General features: G+C 43.4%; 1 protein-coding gene across 2 annotated transcripts in view; it reads left to right on the top strand.

Annotated features, from left to right (window-relative positions):
• Positions 1 to 13,164, top strand: part of CRACD (capping protein inhibiting regulator of actin dynamics) — a 327,835-nt gene that overhangs the window by 284,783 nt on the left and 29,888 nt on the right. The window lies entirely within an intron of this gene.

The raw sequence follows: 13,164 nt of genomic DNA, 5'->3' as shown, positions 1-13,164 counted from the left end.
CAGAGAATTAAGAAAATCAATAAATCTCCATGTTATGTGATGTGTACCGTCTGCCGCCACCGAATATGGTGTCCTAAAAGTGGGAACTATATACAGTGTCTATATACAAATATGTACAACCATGCACTACCAACACAATAATTAATTAAGGGTCAGGGGTGGGGCTAGGTGCCTATGTCTTAACCAGGTGCACACATCTAATGAAAAGGTTTTTTACAATACTTACTAATGGAATGTCACCCTGGATTAATCCTATATGCCAATAAATCAAGGAGTCAGTAAAATAATGTCCATAATCCTTCAGATTCAGGCTAGTTTGTACTGTACAAAAACCAAGCGCTTACCTCCTGACACTCTAACATGGGTTCACGCGTTCAATCGTGATAACCGGGCATAATTAAAATGCCTGCATGGAATCTGTGAAACATAAACAACGAATAACTTACACTCCGCTTACACACACCCAACACTACACACAAACGAATTGAAAGTAAATCACATGTCAGCCACAAATGCCAAAGCCAGAGCTAGGCGTCCACTACACTTACTTTGTCGGGAATTCAATCACCGCCCATTATCCAAGCCTCGCTGCAACAGACGAGTGCAGGTCGGCGTCTTCCGGGTACTATTAAGCCGGTAGAGCGGTAATCACATGGGATTACGTGAAGCGCGGCGGCCATGATTGTCCTGTGAAAACGTGCCTGACTCCCTATTACAATCACCAGGAAGGTCAGGCACCCCAATACTTATTCTAGACGGGCTTTCCATAGCCTTTTGCTGTTACATCCCTACCAATAAACAATGCATAAGCAATTCAATATGGATGCACGGCATGTCCACTGCGTTTGATATAATAGCAATACTCGTAACAGAAAGCCGACTACTGCTTAACACAATCAGACTATCTTAGAGTGGCCAATGTTTGCCATTCCACAAAACAATTAAGTCCTTTTTCCACAGTTTTGGCAGACCATATCCATCTGTTCTCCTTAAGGGTTAACAGACGGTCCACATCACATCTTCTTTTGGAGTTTTTTACTGCCTCCAAGATGATGTGGTGGAGAGGCAGATATCCAAGGCCCAATAGAACGGGCACTGTCGGCAGTAGAACACAGGTTGCACGCAGGTGAAGTACGTGAAATGAAAGGCAAGCTTATAGGGCACACTTAGTGTGGCCAATGGCAAGCATCCAAAAAGCTGCTATAGTCGTTCATGGTAAAGTTGCAATATGCCTGGTCTGTGTAGAGCCAAAGGATGGACATCCATGGCGTAACAGGAGCAGAAGTACCAGCACTCCACATGCCAATAAAAGGATAAGTGGAAAACCACCAAAGGCACTGGAAAAAATAGAATGTTTAAAAGGCCGGTATTACTCCAAAAATAGTCTAGAAAGATGAAACAAGGCCGGAGCCTTTGAGTTTAAACAAATGTGTAAGGCCTTCAGTATCAGACGCATTAAAGATTTGGTGAATCAGTTCCCCAAAATGTAGTGGTTGATTTGTAGTCAGCAGTGACTGAATTTCACTAGATGTTTGTAGACCGGGCCGGCTGCTCAGGGCCGCCTGGAATAGGGGGGTTTGGGTTTGGATCAGGCCTAACGGTTGGAACAGGTTGCAAACCAGGGAGTAGAAGGACACCAGGTCTTGCAGGTAAAGAGGGTTTTATTGGGATAACACGTTTGGTATTGAGCATCAAAGTTCTCCTGGTTCTAAACGTGAGTCTTTCCCTGGCAAACTGGCTGGGATCCGTTTTTGCAGCGCGGGTGTCCTCTTCCGGTTCTTCGGGTTTCGGGGCTTGTCCTTAAGGTCTGGTCACGGAGGCAGCTCGCCGCTCCGGAGCCCATGTAAAGGAAGCCAACAGAGAGGGCACCGTTAGTTCAATTGCCTTCTGGGGAGTGCACCTTTGGGGCCGTGTGAGGTGAGGCTGGGAGGAGTTCACCAGTGTATAACGTGCAAGTAAACTTCTGTCAGTGACGTGGGGGAAAGGCGTACAGAAGGTGAGGGTTAACCGCGGGGTAAGGAACACAGAAGGAAGGGAAAGACGCGGGATACAAACACGGGTCTATTTACACTAATTACACGCTCTTCCTTCCCGCCCACACTGCCATACGCTGCTGTACCTGGGTCAGCCACGCTCCTCCCCTGGGAGAGTGGCACGGCGGCTCGTGGTGTCGTTGGCCTCCTGGCACTCCGTGGGTCTCTCCTCCTCCTCCGTGATGTTCTTCGGGGTTCCCTCGCTGTCCTTCGTATTCGCCTTCTCCGCTCTGTTCAAACCGCTCTCCGACGCCGCTCCTCGCCTGCTCCTCCTCCGGGGTGATGTCACACACCTCGTACCTTGCTTCCGGGGGTTTATCCAGTCCGGGCCTGGCGACGTATGTAGGGGGAGTGGTCTCCTCCTCCTCCGAGAACGCCCACTTAAAGGCACCAGGTCCCTCATCCCGTTTGTCGAGTCCGGTCTCCCAGGGGTCCGTCTGCAAGGAAGGAGGCACAACAGGGTCATTCCCGGGAGCCCACCACTCCTCGGTAGCACTCCGCCTCGCATCGTTACAATGTTCTAGCCACCTGCTATTCGAAGGTCTTTAGAGCAGAAGTGAGAGCGACCTCTTGTTGAAACAACAGCGCTTTGAGTCTGCTTAGTCTATTGAAGTCTGTTTTCAAAGTGGGAATGGAAGGCCATAGTGAGCTATCTACAATCCCATGCAGGGGAAGTAAAAGAAAATTGCAAAGTAACTCTTTCGGAAACCATAACTATATACGGAATCCCTACCCGTACCCTGCAGCAGTTGTGGTTATTTAGGATAAGATCAATAACATTAGAAAACGTGTCCCACTGTAGAATCACAGTCCTCCCCTGTTAGGAAAACCTCTTTATCATCACGCAAACAGTGAAACGTAAACGGTAAAGACCACATTTCATGCAGGAAAGTACTACTCAGGGGATCAAACCTCCCAATAGGAAAATGTTTCATACATGCACTAAATTGAAAGAGGGAAAATGGTAAAGAAATAACCCCATGTATTACCCATACTGAGAAATCAGTCTCCGCTATAGAAAACGGTAGTTGTTTCTAACTTCTCAATATGTAACAAGGTGTATGTGGATTCTTTTATTGACATAAGCTTTTGTTTATCGGTCAAGTTAAATGGTAAAAACAAGGCAGTTGTGTTCAAATAATCCCAAGGCACTTTCCCATTTGTCAATGTGTGCAAAGTTTAGCCAAATTCCATTACAGAACGCAACTGATTTTGACCATGATACAAAACAGACAAGTCATTCTGTACAATGTCAATAACAGATGAAACAATATTACCCAAAATGTAAGTGAGTATTTATGCTGTTGTCTACTACATACAAATCTTTACGCAGGTTATCCTGATCTATTTGGCGCAATCTGAAAGCAGCCTGCGCTTGAGACAACTTCCACATTTCGTTATATGCTGCATATGCATATCGCCTTGGATGACGAGACCGAGGTCCTAAAAGGAAATCTGCCAAATCAATGTCACCATATAAACGTGAGAGCTGTTATTTCACAGATGATAACAATGACTGTCTCAACCACTGTTGACACAATCTACCCACAGAATATTTATGCGATTGTGGAAAGCGACGGTCAGGCCTACTGAGCGTAAAACCCCCCGTTCAATTTGAAAAACGCAACTGGCAAGCATTAGCATTGAGCTGCCAAGTTAACCATCCCAAGGGTGTTATAATGGTTGAATTGAGGGTACTATTATGGACCATATTTTGCAAGTCCTCCAGAGAACAATTTGTATATTGTTTCAAGTCTTCATAAGCTGCTAAGGAAGGAAACAAGGCAAAATTTAAATTCTTAGCAGTAGCTAAACCAAAACATGTAGTTTGTTGCACTGTCTGATTCAAAAATAACATTTGTGACTGTATCAAACATCCACAATGCAATGATTCAATTCCCTGCACCTGCCAATTTTTGGTACCCCAAATTGATTTCAAATCAATTGTCTTTCCAATAATCAACCTTTCAAGGATGAATCTGTTATGAAAGTTGAAGAATATACCAATTTAGTATGGGTCAGCATGAATTTCGTGTGTGTTTGTGCACTTAATTTATAATAATAGGAGCTTGGGTCCGATAGATTATAACCCGAAAAATAGACAAACTTATTTTTCTGTGTCTGTGAGGCACCATGAAATGGGGCTCGACAATGTTCACATTGTGTATAATTAACCTGACTACGTACTGTGTTAGATTTATGCAAAAAATGATTACCATAATGCTGAAAACAGAACAAATCAGCATAATTGGCATATTTTAAATACAAATCCTCAGTTTCAAAAGCAGTGTAATATTTGAAATCAGAAAATAACGAATGAACGGCATTAACATCGCTGTCGTCGGAATGCAGTCTTGCTCCGATAACATGATCTAAAGAAACATGAAAAGAAGAAGTATGGCATTCGAATTGTCTTTGTCGGGCCGTATATTTCGTATTGGACCATATCCCAAACAATGCCATCCACTACAGGCACAGCTGAAATGTTAACATAGGATTGATCCCTTTTCATCATTTGGGATGAGGTATGTGGGGCCAAAACACCATCAACAAAATGCACATTAGAACGTTCAGGTAAATAATGACCATTAATGAAAAGTAAAAATACAGTTACAAACCCAATCCACATAAAGAGAAACACCATTGTTAGACTCATCCAAATGTAGGTTCAAGGAGGAACCAGATAAGTTCTGCGAAACCAGCAAAAGAAAATAGAAAACGGACTAGGGGGTTCCTCCGTAGTCGAATTAGATAAAGAAGACAAAGAAAAATTGTCTCTGTCCATGTAATAACCCACAGTTCCAAGTCCATACAAAGGTGCACGGTCAGCATTAAAAGATGATTGGAGCGCCCTTGTAGGAATGTCCACTGTAAGCTCAATTGACGGTGATTCATAAGTTCGAGGTGTAGCCGTCGAAGATGATGATAGAACAGGCAGCACATCAATTGAGGTTTTCACTTCACGATCCTAGTGTAGGGTAGTCAGCGTTGAAGGCCTCACAGGAAATGAAACATCTCTCCGCAGGACAGGTTTGGGCATTCTATTCAGTATTGGCCAAATGGTGCAACTTGACTTGTTCATGTAAATGCAGCAATTCTCCTTGCGTCCAGGCAGTAGAGGCAAAATCACAGTTTGTGTGCCTGTCACTCCAAGAACTAGGGCTGGTGCATGGTAGGAGTGACCAAATTATTTTTTGTTCTCTTCTCCCGGACCAGATCTCCAACTTGAGGAAGTCACCCAGTGACTGGGATCAGCACCGCATTGTCTTCGGACGAGTGCAACTCAGCTCTAGCAAGAGTGTCTCATGTCTTTTGTAGATCCTGTTACATAGCACAATGGTTATCTACATCAAATGTTGCAGCAGCCGCCACAACATGTAGACCATCAAGGCCTGGCACAAACATTTTGATACCAAAGAACATTTCGTATGGGGTCCACCCAACCAGAGATCTTCTTGGGAGATTATTTAGTGCACGTTGAACCACATACAAATGAGTCAGCCAACCCCTGCCAGTACCTAAGACTCTAGCTGTTAAAGATTGCTTTAAGTCACGGTTCATTCGTTCCACTATAGAATTGCCCTCAGGCATGTATGGCGACAAAAACTGCAATAGCACCCCAGCGACCTCATTACATCCTTGTAAGCCTTGAAGGCGAATGCAGGACCTTGGTCAAAATGGAAGGTACCACCCGCAAATGTTCCGATAAAGATACGCAAATCCCTAATGACATTTAGAGCGTCAGCGCTGTGTTGAGGCCAAACCCAAAAGAATCGAGTACACAAATCCACTTCAATTAAAATATGTTTATAGGCGATTGTATGCAACTTGGGATTTTAGAATAACATTTGCTATAGATGCTTTCTTATTATAATTATTGGTCAATTTGTGATTTGTTGTACTGATTATATATATTGTCTGTGTCTACAGCCTTGAGAAAGTCTAAGTACTAACTGTGTACAGACAAAACACGTGTTGGCTGCATTTCACGTCTGGATATAACCTTGCAAAAGAACAGGAAATAAAAGAAAATTATACACTTAAGCATCATAATCTGGTCATCTTGTCCTGCTGGAATTCAGGATCATTTTATGTCATTATTAACATTGTGCATATTTATATAGAACATAGAACAACTCTAGTTTACATTCTTGTGATTGTCAAGACCGTGTATAATTGTAGTTAGGCTGTGCTTTAGTAACCTTCTTTTTTGGATGTTCATAGCAGCAACATTACTACCATTCTGTTTTTGTGTATGTTTATAGGCAGTGTCAGAAGTCAAAGGACCACAGTGATCAAGATAAATACATTCAAATGGTTGATCTGAAATGTATAGCTGCGTGTGTGGTGGACGTGTAACCGTGAAAGGTTTAATCTGTTGAAAAATGTCACAAGAAAGAACATAAAGTTAGGCGATACAGACCACGCCACCAATAACTCTGTTGCAAAAGAGACACTGTCGCTGAAACTCCAGCATAAGCAGAAGCCATGCTTTCATGCACAGCAATAATCAAAGGAAGCCTGTGGTCCTCGTTGCGAATCAGCTAAACCGCAATGGACGGAATAGTAGCAATGGGAACCTGTTCCAGTGATAAATGATAAGAAAATGTAGACGGGAAACCTTGTCGGTACGCCGTCCAGTCCCTTGTAGCAGCAACAGCTGCCAGGATTTCATTATCAATTTTAGTCATGGACCTTGTAACTGCAGCTACTGAACACGTGGCAACTGCATATTTGGCTGCTTTGTCAGCCAAAGAATTACAGACAGCATTTGCTCCCACATGCTGACGGCCCAGAGTATGTATAACATGTGTGAGCGGCAGAATCTCCTCAAGAGCTGCCACCCGAACTCAAATAGTTTTATGCTTGATTGCGCTACCTTTAGAGTCTTGTTAATCGTTTTGAGACCAAAAGAATAGATTGTCATTAAAGGACTGTACACACCTTAAGTGTAGGTACATCTGGATCAGGGAATTCGAGGGCCAATACTAAAGCACGCAGCTCAGCCAACTGAGCTGTGCAGTCTCCAAGAGACTGTGTGTGGACTAAGGAATACTTAACACACCGTCAACCATAGAGCCCACCACAATAGCACAGGCTGCCTAGTAAGCGTGTTCAGAACCAACGTCCGGCTGCGCAGATACGTCGGTGTAAACTATACATTTGTATTGGTCAAGAGGAAGCAAAAACTGCGGCTCAGGAGGAACCTGTTCCTACTGCAAATACTCCTGCATCTGCAAAGACGGGTCAAAGATGAAAGTGACATCTGCCGATGTCAGAGAACTTGCCCATTGAATCCAAAGCGGGTGTAAGGCTTTGAATTTGGTACGCTCGCCTTTGTGACTGCTTCTAAATTAGGCACAGGCGATACCATAAGAATCTGTTTTCCATGAGCTAAAGAGCGTTCCTTCAGGATCGCCATCTGTACAGCCGCAAGAAAATTCTCAACAGGTGGAAAACGCATCCTGGCTGAGGTGTAAATTTGCCATTTGTAGGCAATGGGGTCCGCATCCCCCTCTTTGAACGCGAGGTGAGTGAAACCCACTGTACACGGTAAAATCCGTATGACTAACTTAGTCGTGTTGTCATGAGTTAACAAGAAGTTTGTTGCAAGCAGATCAGACTGCAAAGCCAGAGGAATTTATGTATGTTCCGGAAGCCAGCTGGAAGACGAAAAGGAGGGTTGTATCAACGTATAAAGCGGTTTGATACGCTGGGCATTATCAGGAATGTACGTCCTCCCAAAATTTAAAAAAACCAAAAGCTTGTAGCTGAAGAGTGGAAGGGGGCTGTAATTGAGCAAATTTTTCCAGAAAGAGGGGGACTAACCCCCTTCCTTTATGGTTGAGTGCGTAACCCAAAAAGAGAACTGCCAAATAGGCGGTGTGCGATTTACCAAATTAAAGTTGTACCCTAAGTCTGCAAAGGACAAGATGATGTGGTCAACACGCACCAGATGTGGTATCAATTTGTCATCAGTCAAATACATTTTATCGACGTAAGAGAAAGCATCAGGATCTATTTTGTGTAAAAGGGACACAACACGTGCAGCAAAAGCACTAGGGCTATTCTTATAGCCCATAGGTAATTTGTAAATCTTTTTTGATTGCCGACCGCAGTAAATGCGGTCCAGTCATGACTCTCAGGAGCCAGATTGTGACAGTAAAATCCATTGGAAATGTCCAAAGTTGTTTTATACTTTTTATGGACAATATTGTTTATTAACGCAGAGCTGTGGGTGTTTTGTACGGCAGACGTGCGAACATGACTGTTCAAATTTCTATAATCCAAAACTATGCAATATTAACCATCCGGTTTTCATATCGGAAACAAAGGATTATTCGTAGATGAAGCACAGGGTTCAATTACACCCTGATATTCCAACTGGGTCAAAATGTCACTAACGGACGCTTTCACCTCGTGTTTACTAGGATACTGCGCCTGAGGCTGTGGCATTGAATGCAAAGGAATCTCATGTTCCAGCCCACTTGATTGCAATACACTGCCGGCGCAAGGGCTAAAGCCCATTCCGATGCATCCGCTTGTTTCACCTCTTCAGGGACGTAACTTGAAAAACTGGGAAGTATCACGTCCTCACCTTGTGAGGACGCTAAAACAAATGGGGGAGGCCAGTCCGCCTCCGCAAACAAAATGTCATAAGGCGAGGTAAGGTTATCCCAAAAGATACCCTTAATTGTACATTGTATATCACCTTCAATTTGGAGGACTAGCTCATTAAGTCTATCAGGGGGTTCAACTCGTGTATCAGCTGTCTCCATGTTAATAAATGTGTCGGTTGCTCTTGCCTCCATTCAAGGTCGGAGAAACTCTCGTACTATGGTGACTTCCGCGGCGCTGTCGAGGAGGGTCACAGCCTATCTCGAATCCAGGGGCAGGGTTCTCACAGTCTGAGGCATACTTCACTGCTAAAGCGGCAACTTTTCTCTTCTGAAACAGGGCACTATATGACAGTTGTCCCTCCAGTTTGGCTTTTACCTCAATCTGGCGCGACAAATCACGTCGTTGTTGCGTGGTCTCGCCTTTTCTTCGATCCTGTTGTTCCCCTCAACTGGACTGTTGAGCCAACGAGTCCTGCAAGGAACGAGGATCAGGAACCTGAAAACTCTCTGGCGTCTTAAGCTTAGAGCGGTCATGCAAATCATACCTACGCTCCGAAGCATCAGGTGTCGGCGAACCAGCACGTGACACTGGCTTCTGTTGTTGTCATCTTTGCTGTTGTTTATTCTTGTTCCAATTCTTTTTAGGAAAGAATGGACACCCCTCCTTTTCAGGGGCGGGTTTATTTTGTGGCTGAGTAAAAGGTTTATTCCCCAAATTATTACACCCTAACGCTTTATAAACCTTAGCAATAATCTTAGTCTACTGCCTCAAGGTGCTGACTCACTTGCAAACTAACTGCATCTCCTTTTATATTGGCAAGGATCATGTTAGAGACTATAGTGAATACCCCAACCAGTCTCATCCCCAACTCCAGGGTGGCCTCCGCCTCGTGCTCCTCTTGAACTTTCTTAAAAGCTGTCAGAAGCACTGTCATAGTGGGGGTGCCAGAACATAGAGAATACAGCGCCACAAACATCTTCCCCCAGGTGGTGCAACCAGTCAAATTGGGAATGAGACCTTTTGGTAAACTCATTGTAAGGATTCTGTGTTTATCCAAAGGAGAAGTATTGGGAAATACAGCTTCAAGTTGCTCAAATCGCTCAGCTAACCAGAACGGCAATTCATCTCTATTTTGAGGACGCTTCCCCATCACTGCATTAATCATGATCGGGCTAATTACCATTCCTCCTTGTCCTGGTTGCTGAGGAGGAGCCGCAGCCCGAGCCGTCTGTACCATGCGAGAAGCATACTGTATCGCACTTCTGTTTATATGAACTAATGTTTCATGCAATGGAAGCAGTTCTGCATGTGTAACACCACGATAATTTGGGTGTGGTGTAAAACCCGCCAAAACGGGCCATGTGGCTCTGTCGATCGATAAAGGGCCTAAACAGACCACTGTAACAGGGTGAGGTAGGGCGCCATTAAACCAGATTGTGTGCTCCCAAGCTCACAAAGGACTTCAAGTGACTGATGAAGGTCTATAATCCCGGGTAACCGTGGCATGTTCATATTCATGAAAATGCTGCATGTCACATGTCTCAACCGCCGTTAAGTGGCAATTGGGTGCTCAAAGAGCGGTTCATGTGTCAGCATTAGGGCGTGTGCAAGATCTAAATTGAGCACCTGAAGGCAAAGAATATGCTACAGGCCTATTTTATGCTACACAACATGGATGTCGACAGACAACTCCCCATTCTGAAAGGATACAGATAACCCTTGGCAAGGGCCCCACCCTAAATTTTGATGCATGTAGGAGTGAGGCAAACTGTCATTAGATCAGAGCTCTGGAACAGCCACCAAGTACAGGATGGAGGCACTAACCAGAGTGAGTGATGATAACACATACACAGGCAAGTATTGGATAGGACTCCATTTTTTCACTCACCCAGGCTCCGATCATACAACACAGCTGTATTACTCTTGACCCTGGATACATGAATAATGATAATATGTTTATATACTTAAGATCTCTTGTTTTACATTTTTAATTCTTGCTGAGACTTGGAATTGTCATGCTTGTTCAAGACACATGTAAGGAAATCTCTGCTCAGTTTGTTCGTGTTTGTGAGGGAGATGGGTAAAGTTCAAAGACAAAGATGAATTAGGGAAACAAGAAGCATTGAAGGCCAGTAAAGATATGTTCTCAATCAGAATATTAGCGATGTAGGCCATTTTTTTTCAGAATCACTACAGGATCACTTGGTAAACATGTCATACCAGTTAACTATAAATGTTTTGGCTGATTTTAAAGATACCTGTATACTATTGTAATACCTGCATCGAGATTAACTCTCTCTACTCAAAAGTAAAGCATTTGATTGTATCAAACCAGGAGCTGTGTGTGTGTTGCATAAATGCTGTGAACACACATATCCCAGTTATGTGAATGCAGACCAGTTTCATTATTGAGGCGATCAGTAAGAAATATGGGTGAGCGCTGTTTGCTATTTCCTATGTCAGTTAACAAAAAATAAAAGGTGAGAAAGTGCACTCAGCTGCTGTCATACTGGCTAAGAGAAGACAACCATTGCCCAGAATCACAAAAGGTAATCTAACATGGTCTTGTGATTGAGGGACTTGACCAAATGTGCAAAACGGATTTCTATAAAATAACAAATAACCCATACTTGTAATATTAGTTGACATATGGCAAACTTGATGTTTCTTGTACTCCAAGTGAATTGGATCAAGACAGTGAATAGAAGATGACAATTTAAAGGTCATTAATTTATTTATGGAAGTTTCAGAAGGAGCGCTTGTGGCCCGGGTGCTGGGAGATTGGGTTGGGTGGGCGCTCTGTATGTACTGTACGCCCATTTCACATGCCTGTTCACTAGGTAATAACAAGCTAGTATTGCCTTAACAAAATACAATAACTTGTATAGTTCCCTAGACTTTCAAGAGTCACAATGGTGAGGAGATTCTACTAGGTTTCCTACTCGAAGGAAGTGCAGCAGAGCTGCAAATAAGTATTCAATTGATACATGAAAACAAATCAGACAGGTGAAATTGAAACATCCCACCTCCTTCACACGTTGAGGGGTTTGGACTCGTCATGAAGCCGACAGTCTCATGGAACATTCATCTGTGCCATGAATACAATGTTCACGGGTAGGAACTCCAAAACAGACAACAGCGGAAATCCTGCTTGCTTTCTGAACATTGAAGGAGCCTGGGCCCACCTGCTCTGTTCAATCCAAGGTCGTGTCTCTGATGGTTCTTTTTAGCAGCATGAATGCGTAGAGGGAAGAAAAGGTCAGGAATTGCTTGAAACGGTGTAACACAAATGGCTACACCAGAACCCATATCGACAACCAATTGAAGATTAGTTAGTTTATTACAAATTAAAAAATAGTTGGACATACACAAATCTGAGCATCAGTGTATAGAAGCAGAAGGGAAATAAATAGAAGGAAACCAAACCTCCTAAAAAGGTTCACCCGGTGAAGCATGAAAAGAACAACAAGTTCTATAAAGATTATGCATGAGATGAGAAAACAAAGGTTTATTTCTCCTTTCAACTGCACTTCTTCCATACACAGCATTTAATTCTAACTATCCCTACTCTAACTCTAAAGTGGCATCCCTTAGTTAGGATTTAAGCTAAGGGCGTTAAAGAGAAAAGGTGTCAGTTGGCAAAGCCTTCCTAGGAAGTCACTTTGTCATAGGATGGGTCTGGGGCATGAAGTCACACGCACAAGAAAGTAGGCACAGTACCATGAAAGTGCTCTGTCAGGTCAGCAAGCAGGAATGGGGTTTCTGTCCCTCTCTATGATGTATCATATATTCAAAATTGTAGTCAACTATCCCATGATGCTTTTCTCACATGAACTCCGTAATGAGCTCAGCCACATTCTTTTCCATGACGTCGACTCCCTTCACAACCTTCTCCACGCAGGCCCCTCTGTAGCAGCTCATCCTTGGTCTTCTCTCCTTCTCCCATGTGAAACCACCTCCCTCCACCTTATCTCCTGCAACCATGCTAACTGTAACACCTTCATTCCGCAACCTTGTCCTATAGAACAATACCCCTACTCTTCAATAATACGCGTTGTCCACCTGCAATGCAAACGTGAGACAGAAAGCATTCTCTATGATATTGACATAAGAATTTGAATTTACTATACTACACTATACTACACAGGTTGAACATTACATCGACTGTTAACACTTGATAGGGGAAATTCTCTTAAGTACATCAATACACGTCTTGCATCTATATTATGATCCTAAGAAATATTTATCACAGTTAATACATCACAGAATCACACTTACTAACTAATGAGGCCTAAGGAACCAAGTCACGTTGATTACAATGGTCAGTAAATGTTCTAAGCATTAATGACTGAGCCTTACATTGAACACAGTAAGCAAGAAAATCAGCTTGTGCTCTGTTTGGCTTCTAGCTAAAGTGTCCTGTGCAGGAGAGATGGCCCAGAAACCGGTCCTAGGAAGCTTGTTTCCAGTCCAGGGAAGGCATGGCTTTGCAGTTCAGGCTGGACTGTTC

Source organism: Lissotriton helveticus, chromosome 2_2 (assembly GCF_964261635.1).
Source record: "Lissotriton helveticus chromosome 2_2, aLisHel1.1, whole genome shotgun sequence".
Taxonomy (NCBI): Eukaryota; Metazoa; Chordata; class Amphibia; order Caudata; family Salamandridae; genus Lissotriton; species Lissotriton helveticus.
Note: the sequence above shows the minus strand (reverse complement) of the source record. Positions and strands in the feature narration are given on the sequence as shown.